This window comes from Coptis chinensis, chromosome 5, assembly GCF_015680905.1.
Source record: "Coptis chinensis isolate HL-2020 chromosome 5, ASM1568090v1, whole genome shotgun sequence".
Classification (NCBI taxonomy): Eukaryota; Viridiplantae; Streptophyta; class Magnoliopsida; order Ranunculales; family Ranunculaceae; genus Coptis; species Coptis chinensis.
The window spans coordinates 37,544,291-37,555,261 of NC_141460.1; the positions used below are offsets into that span (position 1 = coordinate 37,544,291).

Here is a 10,971-nt window from a genome sequence, read left to right on the forward strand (position 1 = left end):
CTAAAACCCGCTCTGACTACCGCTCCTATTATTCAACCCCCGGATTGGTCTCAACCATTCGAACTGATGTGTGACGCTAGCGACTTTGCTATTGGTGTCGTGCTAAGCCAACGACGTGACGACAAACCCATTGTGATTTACTACGCTAGTAAAACTCTTAACGACGCTCAACGTAATTATACCACAACTGAGAAAGAGTTCCTAGCTGTTGTCTATGCTTTGGATAAGTTTCGCCCCTACCTAGTTGGAACATCGACCATCGTATATACTGACCATGCCGCAATTCGGTACTTACTCGCGAAAAAGGACGCAAAACAACGATTGTTCTGCTGGAACCTTCTCTTACAAGAATTCACCCTGGAAATCAGAGACAAGAAAGGAACTGAAAATGTCGTAGCCGACCATTTATCAAGGCTGGTTGGTGACATCGATAGTGATTCTGAAGCTATCGGTGATTCCTTCCCAGTCGAATACTTGTACTCTATTTTCTCATCTCCATGGTACGCGGATATCGTTAACTACCTAGTTCTTGAGGAAGTCCCTCTTTTTGGTCGCCCCGATCATAAAAAGTTCTTATCCACTGTAAAATATTATTTCTGGGATGAACCCAACCTCTTTAAGTATTGTTCCGACCAACTCGTTCGTCGCTGCATTCCAAACTGGGAACACACCGACGTATTATCCTTTTGCCATGAACAATCTTGCGGAGGTCATTTCAGTGGAAAGAAAACTGCGGCCAAGGTGTTACAATGTGGTTTTTACTGGCCTACCCTTTTTCGCGATGCATACGAACATTGCGTAGCTTGCATTCGTTGTCAGCACCTAGGTCGAATTACCAAACGAAATATGATGCCCCTAAATCCTATCTTGATTATAGAAATTTTTGATGTTTGGGGCATTGATTTTATGGGACCCTTCCCTATTTCTCAAAGTTTTCTATACATTTTAGTCATTTGTAGACTATGTGTCCAAATGGATTGAGGCACTTGCATGTCGCTCAAATGACCATAAGACTGTCGTGAGATTTGTAAAAGAAAACATTTTCTCTCGTTTTGGTGTTCCCAAAGCTATCATCAGTGATGGGGGTACACATTTTTGTAACAAAATTTTTGGGTTTTTAATGAAGAAATATGGAGTTACTCACAAGGTTGCTACTCCATACCACCCACAAACGAGTGGCCAAGTGGAAGTCTCCAACAGAGAGATAAAGTCTATTCTGGAGAAAACTGTCAACCCATCAAGAAAGGACTGGTCTCTCCGCTTATCGGATGCCTTGTGGGCATACCGAACAGCATTTAAGACACCTATAGGGATGTCTCCTTACCGCATTGTTTTTGGAAAACCTTGTCATCTGCAGTTGAACTCGAGCATCGTGCCTTTTGGGCCATGAAAAGCCTCAATTACAATATCATCGAGGCAGGCGAGAAGCGAAAACTGCAATTAAATGAGGTGGAGGAGATTCGAGTGATGCTTATGATCTCTCGAAATCCTACAAAGCTAATATGAAAAGAGTGTGCGACAAGCACATTTTCGCGTAAGGATTTCAAAATTGGCCAAAAAGTTTTTTTGTACAACTCCAGTTACACATCTTTCCCTGGTAAATTGAAAACACGATGGTCCGGTCCTTTCATTGGTCACTGTGAAACATTATGGGGAAATCTCTTTGCTTAATCCAAAAGATAACAAATAATTTCAAGTCAATGGACAACGCCTAAAACATTACCACAATTACGCTCACCGGATGTTGAAGCGGACTCTTTCTCGGAATCCGGTATACCGCGGACTAGACGTTTTGTTTGGCGTACTCAATCTTGTTTCTATAGAGGGTACGCCATTTTGGTAGCCGGGCCATCTTCTATCTTATGATCTCCAAAGTTCTTTGAAGTGTGTGGTTGCAAGCGTCGGAACCTTAGTCCACGAAAACTCTTTTACAGAACTGAGTATAAATGTCTTCTGCAACACGAGCAAACGTGCTTTTCGGTAAACGATGGGTACCTAAAACTTCACCTCCTTCCTTCTCTTCCCTTTTCTACTCTCTACCTCGCGAACTTCAGCTAATCATTTGGTGTAAGTCTCACTCATCACGAATAGGAAATGGTCGTAGTTCTTTTGCTCGTAAACGGCGCGGCGTGAAGGATGGGTGGTGTATGCATTGCCAAACACCCTTTCCGTCTAGGCCCGGACTTCCTATCCGATACCAGCCGTTTTTAAGGTATACTTTTGTCTAACACCAGCTGTGCAGGATAATCTTTGTCGCCGCGCCGTTTCTTCCACAGGTTGGGATTCGTCTTGAGAATCTGACGTTAAAAGACTCGATTCGTCTTAAGAATCTGACGTTAAAAGACTCGATTCGTCTTGAGGATCTGACATTAAAAGACTCGATTCGTCTTGAGGATCTGACGTTAAAAGACTCACCTTGTAAATATATTTATATTGTTGCCTTTTCCCTTTGCATTAAGTTTTGCACATGGGATTTGTGTCAAACCTTAGATGTTGCATACTTGGAACACAAACGGGCAATGGATTCCACCAGACCAACCCTAGAATTGGTTACTTTGAGTCCCTTGGGGCGGTTTGAGGATAGCCATATGTAAAAAGGGCAATTTTATTAGACCGTAGCACGCACGGTCCAGGATGGTACAGTCCTGTCCCTAACCCCATAATACATAGAGGTGAAGCCTTGATGCGTTTGGATTGGGTTCGCTCCAGAGCCGACATGACAGTTGTCTATGATTTAAGATGGTGACTCCCCTGGACATCCAGTGTTTTCCACGTATATCTCCCTTGTATGTAAATAAAACCTTTACACTCTGCATTTAGTTAAAAAAAAAAAAACAAACAAACAAAGGGGCACTCCTTGTCACATGCCCCATTCTTCTCATCCACACTTCATCCACTTTTGCGCATATCTTAGAAGATACACGTGGTCTAACTACCCTGTGACACCTCGAAACGTATCTTTTACATTTTCGGATGGGTGCCTATTTATACCAAGGATAGACACCTCAAAAATTTAACTTCCCTTTTTCCAAAATAATTTTTTCACCCTCCATCTTTAATGGCCCTCTTTCGGTTTTAGTGCACGAGCAAAATTTTATGGAAAATTTTCAAAATGGTATTTTTCATCCTTTTTTTGACACTGAAATATTACGTCGAGGATGGTACCCTCTTTTAGACCATAAGCAAACATTTTATTCTAGAGAATTAGTCTTGTTATTTTATAAAAGCGGTTATTTCCAAAACGGACAATTCTTTGTCCTTGCTAACGGATGCGAGCATGAATTGACTATGGAAATCATCTCTGAGGTACTTCAAATTCCTATTACAAACCAAGGAGTTCACCTTCAGGATTCACCTTTCGATAATATCCGACATCTGATGTTTGCAACTATCCTTCACGGCGAATACAACCGGAAAAACCGTATTGTTTATCAGAGATCTTTACAAAAGAACCAATTATATATGATCCAATGGGTAGCTCATAATGTCCTAGGCACATCTAAGACTTCCGAAATAACCAAACCCCTCCTCCATTTACTCTGGGTCTTGCAGAGTAACTGCAATGATTTTTGCATTATTAAATTTCTCTGGAATGCAATCGCACGTGCCAGGAAAAAGGCAGCTCCTTTACCAACCATTGTGACACTTATCATGATACATTGGGGTTTTTCTAGCACTTCTCCTCATACACCTCTTCAAACAGCCAACATTCTTACCATTCACTCAGTATGTAGGAACGGATTCTGGAACCCCGACGTTGCAAAGAACCATGTCGGTGCAAGAACCAACGAAGATTGTTCCATCGACAACATCTATACTGAAAATGCATTATGTAACGTATTTAATCCCATGGAAGGGTTTCGCTTAATTCAACAAGGACTGATGACATTATTCAAACGTCAGAACATTATTATCACCAGCCTTCTTGAATTTCAGGACCTGCGGACAATAAATGAAGAGGAGCAAGCACAATTCTTGCACAGCCACAACCAATTCTTGGCAAATCACACTCTCATAGTGGAGAACCACGCCGAGATTTACCAGACAGAAAACAAAATGTTGCAACAAGCTGTTGCACGGATTGACGGCATAGAGAATCTTATAAACGGATTCCTCCCACAAAAGGATCCTCGCCGTTACTTGGGCAAATGAAACCATTTATATTTTACAATTTTATATTATTTATCATTTTCTTTTTAGTTTTTAATTTTCGTATGGTAATTTGTTTTTACTTAATTATTCTCATCATGCTCTAATATTTGTTTATCCTTGTCTAAACAGGTCACAATTTTTTCACACAATGGAAGCTCCAAAGATGATTCCAGAACAATCTTTCCATTCTTTGCTAAATTCTCCGGCATATGGACATCTTTTCAGAGACTACATCACTCAAGTTGGATAGAACTCTCTCATTCTACACCCGGAGCAGACATACTCCCCAGGTTTGGCAACTTATTTTTATGATAACATGGAAGATCTACCAGCTATCCAGGGTTTCCCTTTGAATGGGTTTACACTACGTATTGGTAACACCCGACACGCTTTTTACAAGCCAACAATGGCTATGGCTCTAGACCTTCCTCCTCTTCAGCCAGATCTCCCCATCCAATACATGATAGAGAATGACCTTAATGACTACTCTAGGGAAGATTTTGCTGCCCGCTATGGCGATGGCCTTGCCCACGTCAAAGAACGTGCCGAAGCTGGCCGATGGCCAGAATTCACTATTCCACTAGCCAGTATGACCATGAATGTTGGAACTGCCATATTATTTATTCTTCTGAACATCATGGGAGATTGGCATTTTTCCACGGCATCAAAGGCAGCGTGTAAGACATCCCATGCATTGGCCCAGCAACGTACCACCTTCGACATTACTGAACTAGTAATTGAGAATCTTAAGAAGGCTCGGTCTTTTCGGCAACACTATATCACCCCCGCCATTCGGCATGCGGGGATAGTGAGGGCGATACTTCCACGAGTTTGCAGCCACCTTCGGATTTGGGTAAAGGTCGACTCTATGTGTCCAACAAACAAGATAATTCGTTCTTTGCGATTTGGGACATGGACCGCATGCAAAGGTATCTTAAGAAAGTTCGTTCTTTCCCTAACGATGATAAAATGATAGCTCATCTAGACAATGCAAAGAAGAGGAAGTGGAGTGAAGTCTGGAAAGCTATGATAGATTGGCGGGATGCGAAGGAATGGCATTTCTATAGGGACGAGGCAAGGAGGGACTATCCCCCATTTCAAGGTTGGGGCAATGTGAGTTGATGCATGTACATATTTGTTTTACGTTTTGATGTGAAATAAATAAATAACCTAACGGTGTGCTACTCTAACAGTGTGCTTCTACTTTTATGATGTATAATATATAGTGTGTTACAATAAATTTACGTGGAAGATGTCGACTTTATTTTTTCTCAAAGCCTCGGGTATACTCTTTCTTCCTCTTAACATTTTGAGGACACACGGTGTCCATTTGTTTGGGGGTGGTGAGAACCTTTTGCAAAAATTAGGCATGCATAGTTGTATATAGTTTACTTAATGTCTAAATAAACGTATTTAGTGACAAATTCTCGTTTCTCTTTCTATGATAAAAATATTTAGAAATCTCACCCTAGCATCGAATTAGGACTTGTTCTTAGAAACTTAATTTAATATTATGCAATCGTTTTACATCTTTTCATGAGCATTCATGCAATCGACTATCATTAAATGTACACAGCGATAAGTTTTCGGGACCCACGGTTAGACAACTTAGTTTCCATATCCCGTAAGAATCTAACCAAAAGCCTCAAAATGTGTGATATATGAGTAATGACACGGAGGAGTAGTTCTTCGAATAGAGAAGTTCACACGCGTCTACTTACTTGATCACTACCCAAATCCTAGGCGAGAATTTAGGCCTTCTTTGGATCGATATAAAAAAAAAATTCACACATAAAAAAAAAAATAAAAAATAAAAATAAATTACCGCTTAAGTAAGCCCCATTGAACCTTTCATTAATCCTTTCTATTTCACCAAAAAATCATTACCCATCTATTAACCACCAAAAAAAAAAAATATATATATATATATATATATATATATATATATATATATATATAGGGGGATAAAGCCACGCAGCATCAGAGTAGCCACATTGTGGACCGCAGCCGATCCACACCTTTCATCTCGTGCATCAACAGAAACCGATCCCTACGGACATAGTCCATTCTTCTCCAAAAAATGAAATTCCAGAAAAACCAAAATTTCATAAATCAGAAAAACAAAAAACACGAAATATCAGAAAAACAAAAAACACGAAATGTTTACCTTCTTCTCCAAAAAAAAATCAGTGTTTACGAATCAATCTCCTCCAATTTCACCGATCTCTCTCCAAAATCTATAAAGGAGAAAGCGAAAAAAAAAAATTTTGTGTTCAATCCATAAAAGAGATTCATTTGAAGAAGAAATTAGGTATAACTATTCTCTCAACTTAATCTTATTTGGTATTAATGGTTCATGACTGATTATGTATTTATGTGTAGTGATGATTAACCTTTATCTATTCTCCACAAATTCGTATTAATGGTTCTTGACTGACAGAGTTCACAAATTCGTATTAATCTTATTTGGTATTAATGGTTCTTGGATCGACAGAGTTCACAAATTTCTTCTTCACTTAATTTATGTGTGACTGATTATGATTATGTATTCTTTTCCTTGCAATGAGATAAGCTAGTGTGTAGTGATGATTAACCTTTATGTTTCTTATGTCATCTCATGGAACATTCTTCATGACTTTAAACAGCCTACCCCAACTACACATGCAGCTGCTCCACCTACCTCTGCACCCAGTCCAGCACCCGTAGCTGTTCCTCTTCCGTGAGTTGCCATGTGGTTCTAACTTATTATTGCACACTTAGTTTGTTGATTTCAAGTACTATAAAAAATCGAATGTTTACCTTCTTCTCCAAAAAAATCCCCAGTGCGGCTACACTCTCCGAAAACAATTAAGGTTTATGTTTACCTTCTCTCTTTTAATCTTATCTCCAAAAAATCAGTGTTTCACTCGAAAACAATGTGCTAATTAACCATTGTTATGTTGAATTAAGGTGTTCATTGACGAATCAATCTTCGTTTCAAGCTTGGTTTAAGTCGGAGCAACCTTTATTTTCACAGGTTTGTTTCTTCCATTCAAACAAGATTTTGTTGTTCATAAATTGGGATTTTGCTTCTTTTTTATGGAACTAATTGGCGTTGCTATGGGTTTGTTTGATATTTGTTTGCTTTATAAACATTTAAGTGGGATTGAATTATTAATTGAAGATATTTTGTTTGTTTACTTGATTGGATTTATAAGAGATGAATGATTCAAAATAAATAAATCATTAAATCAAGCAATGAAGTTATGAGCGGTGAACTCGTCGGAGTTCGGTGAACTCTATCGAGTTTTGAACTCTTTTCGAGTTCAGAGTTTTGAACTCTCTTCGAGTTGGTGAACTTCGAGTTTTGAACTCTTCGAGTTTAGAGTTTTGAAGTGAACTCTGTTTGAACTCTTTCGAGTTAGGTGAACTCTCGAGTTTTGAACTCGTCGGGAGTTCGTGAACTCTTTCGAGTTCAGAGTTTTGAACTCTTTCAGAGTTGGTGAACTCTGTCGAGTTTTGAACTCTTCCGAGTTGAGTTTTGAACTCTCGTCGAGTTCGTGAACTCTGTCGAGTTTAGAGTTTTGAACTCTTTTCGAGTTGAGTTTTGTGAACTCGTCCGAGTTTTGAACTCTTTTCGAGAGTTTTGAACTCGTCGAGAGTTCGTGAACTCTGTCGAGTTTTGAACTCGCGGGAGTTCGTGAACTCTTCGAGTTGAGTTTTGAACTCTTTCAGAGTTCGGTGAACTCTGTCAGAGTTTTGAACTCTTTCAGAGTTCAGAGTTTTGAACTCTGTCAGAGTTCGGTGAACTCTGTCAGAGTTTAGAGTTTTGAACTCTTTCAGAGTTCGGTGAACTCTGTTGCAAGTTCATTGGCGGACGATATCGTGAATGAGCATAGGATTTAGGTATGTTGAGTTTGGTTAGTTTAGGGTTTAGTGGTTAGCATAGGATTTAGGTATGTTGAGTTTGGTTAGTTTACCTCCTTTTATCTTGTGTTGGGACGAGTGTTGGAAATGGAAATGGTGAACATGAGGAAGCAAGTGGAGAGGTTAGTTTTGCAGGAATAAAGCACACACACATGTTGACTTTGAAACTGGAAAGCTTTAAGGATTGTGCTAGTGTATAGCATTAGGAGTAAAACAAACTTGCGATTTGTAGCTGCTATGTTGTTTGTAGAGTTTTTGAACCTTGAGGATTTGGACTGTTGTGTTAGAGTACATTGAATGAGGAATTAGTGCACATGGACTTGTAGTTGATAGGTATTTACTATAGTTCCTGAAGCTTGAGTAACTTAATTCTTTGCTCTAGGGTACACTCTATTTGGACTATTCCTTTAGCTGATTAATGTCTGCTAGATCAAGCTGTATTCCTTTATAACTATTCCTTTACGAGTTTCATGATTGTGAGATCAAGCTGGTTTGGAGCTGGATTTAGAAAGCCATTCTTATGAATACCAAAATCTTTTTGTTGTGTTTAGATACATTCTCATAAAGAGAATGTATTATCTTCTACAAGGGCTATCATCACCACTCACCAGGGACATTTGTCCAATTTGCCTTGATCATTACGAACTTATCTTATAGGCTGTTAATAGAAGCTTGTTTGCTCTTCTTGACTATTCTGAGAACGTGAATCTTGGGATGGAGACCTTAATAGAATAGATATTACGCTTAATGATTGCAAAAGGTCTATTGCATAGTTAATTATATTTGGCTTTATCTGAAACATTTGTAATACGTTGTTGCTTACAATGTTCATCCTTATAAGACTTGTAGTGTTCCTCTTGGTGCAGGCTGCGATAATGGTTCTGCAAAGAATGTTGAAGAAGTTGAAGTTAAGAAAGTGAGGAAACGGGTTCAGACTTCAGAGTGCCCTCTCTTTAGGCAGTAAAGCAGTGGTCTATTATATATCCGCTTATTTCTTTGAAAGTTATGTCCACTTCTTGGAGAGATTGCAGACTTTTAAGTCTTGGAGAACTGTAGTGTCATTTGTTGGGATGTCAAAGTATTTGAGCATGTGTAACAAACATGTTAACCACGAAAATTCTGTTCCTGAAACATGTTACTACAGTTCCTGAAGCTTGAGTAACTTATCTGTTCACATTTTAGATTTTGATAACATAGATTTTGAAAACTTATTAGTACTTTCAGAGGGTGTCTGGTTATTATTCAGGTGGTCAGGATTGATTACACAAACAAACACTGTTCTTTTGCCTGACCTGATTGATTACACTTTTATTTTTTTGTTTGTGTTCTGTGCAAAATGTTGTGTTGTGTATTATTGCCTCTATGAGTCTATGGATTCATTATAGCACGAAAGTATATGGACCTGCAAAGGGGCCTGAAACTTGACCCGAGCCTGATCTAATAATTTTTTTCGTTTCATTTTGTTGGTCTCCTCAGATAAACGCGCATTGCTTCATTTGAATTTATTGCTTAGCCCACGACAATATCCTGCTTCATTGCGTTTGCTAGAAAAGTGGCCAGACTATAACCCCATGGTTTTCACAAAATGTCTACCATTATCCAATCAATAACAATTTACACACAAATCTAATGCAGAACGCAATGTTTTTGCCAAAACACAAAACATCTGTTTTTTTGCCTCTTGAACGGTGTGGCCATGCCGTTTGGGACTAAGGCCAAACGGTGTGGCCACACCGTTCAAGACTCAAATAAAACAGACAACACCATTTTTAACCCAGTTCAAATCCCAAACGGTGTGGCCACACCGTTTTGGACTAAGGACAAATGGTGTGGCCACACCGTTTGGGACTAAGGACAAACGGTGAGGCCACACCATTCAAGACTCAAATAAAATAAAACAGACAACACCATTTTTAACCCGGTTCAAATCCCAAACGGTGTGGCCACACCGCTTTTGGACTAAGGCCAAACAAACGGTGTGGCGTTCAAGACTCAAATTTGGGACTAAGGACAAACGGTGTGGCCACACCGCTCAAGACTCAAATCAAAAAACAGACAACACCATTTTTAACCCAGTTCAAATCCCAAACGGTGTGGCCACACCGTTCAAGACTCAAATAAAAGCGTGGGCGGCTTGTAGGAACTGTTTATGTTTTGAACCAATGTTTGGACCAAAACTTGTTCTCGGCGGCTTGTAGAAACTTGTTTATCTTTATGTTTATGACAAAGCAAAACTATTTAAGTTGTAGGAACTGCGGCGGCTTTTATTTAGCTTTTATTTTACGGCGAAACTATTAGAACAAACTACCAATCAAACTTATTCATTGTTATTAGAACAAACTACCAATCAAATTTATTCATTGTTACATCAACACAAGATTCTGTAGCAAATAAAACTAGCACAGAATCCAGGATCTAATAGACAACAAACCAAACAGACAACATAGTGCGACCATCTTCAAGTTGCTTCCCACCAAAGATCAGCCTCTACTTATCAGGCGGAATCCCTTCCTTGTCTTGAATCTTAGCCTTCACATTGTCAATGGTGTCCGAGCTCTCAACCTCTAGAGTGATCGTCTTTCCAGTCAAGGTATTAACAAAAATCTGCATGCCACCACGTAGACAAAGGACAAGATGTAAAGTGGACTCCTACTGGATGTTGTAATCTGCCAAGGTACGACCATCCTCAAGCTTACGGCCGAAAATGAGCGTCTGCTGGTCTGGTGGAATTCCCTCATTGTCCTGAATTTTCGCTTTAACATTGTCGATTGTGTCAGAACTCTCAACCTCCAGTCAAAACCTTCTGTATATTCACTTAACCTGCAAATAAATCAGAGTCATAGTTACAGTAGATAAGCACAAGTTCACCACAAGTTCATAACCAGAGTCATAGTTACATCAGAGTCATAACCA

The 10,971-nt window shown here is 39.3% G+C and overlaps 1 long non-coding RNA gene across 1 annotated transcript; it reads left to right on the forward strand.

Moving 5' to 3' along the window:
- The first annotated feature begins 6,796 nt into the window (after positions 1-6,796).
- On the forward strand, positions 6,797-9,377 carry LOC147497445 (uncharacterized). The gene is made up of 3 exons (XR_015197117.1): positions 6,797-7,004; positions 7,102-7,168; positions 8,925-9,377. It is a non-coding gene; the product is annotated as an uncharacterized LOC147497445 (long non-coding RNA).
- Positions 9,378-10,971: the final 1,594 nt, after the last annotated feature.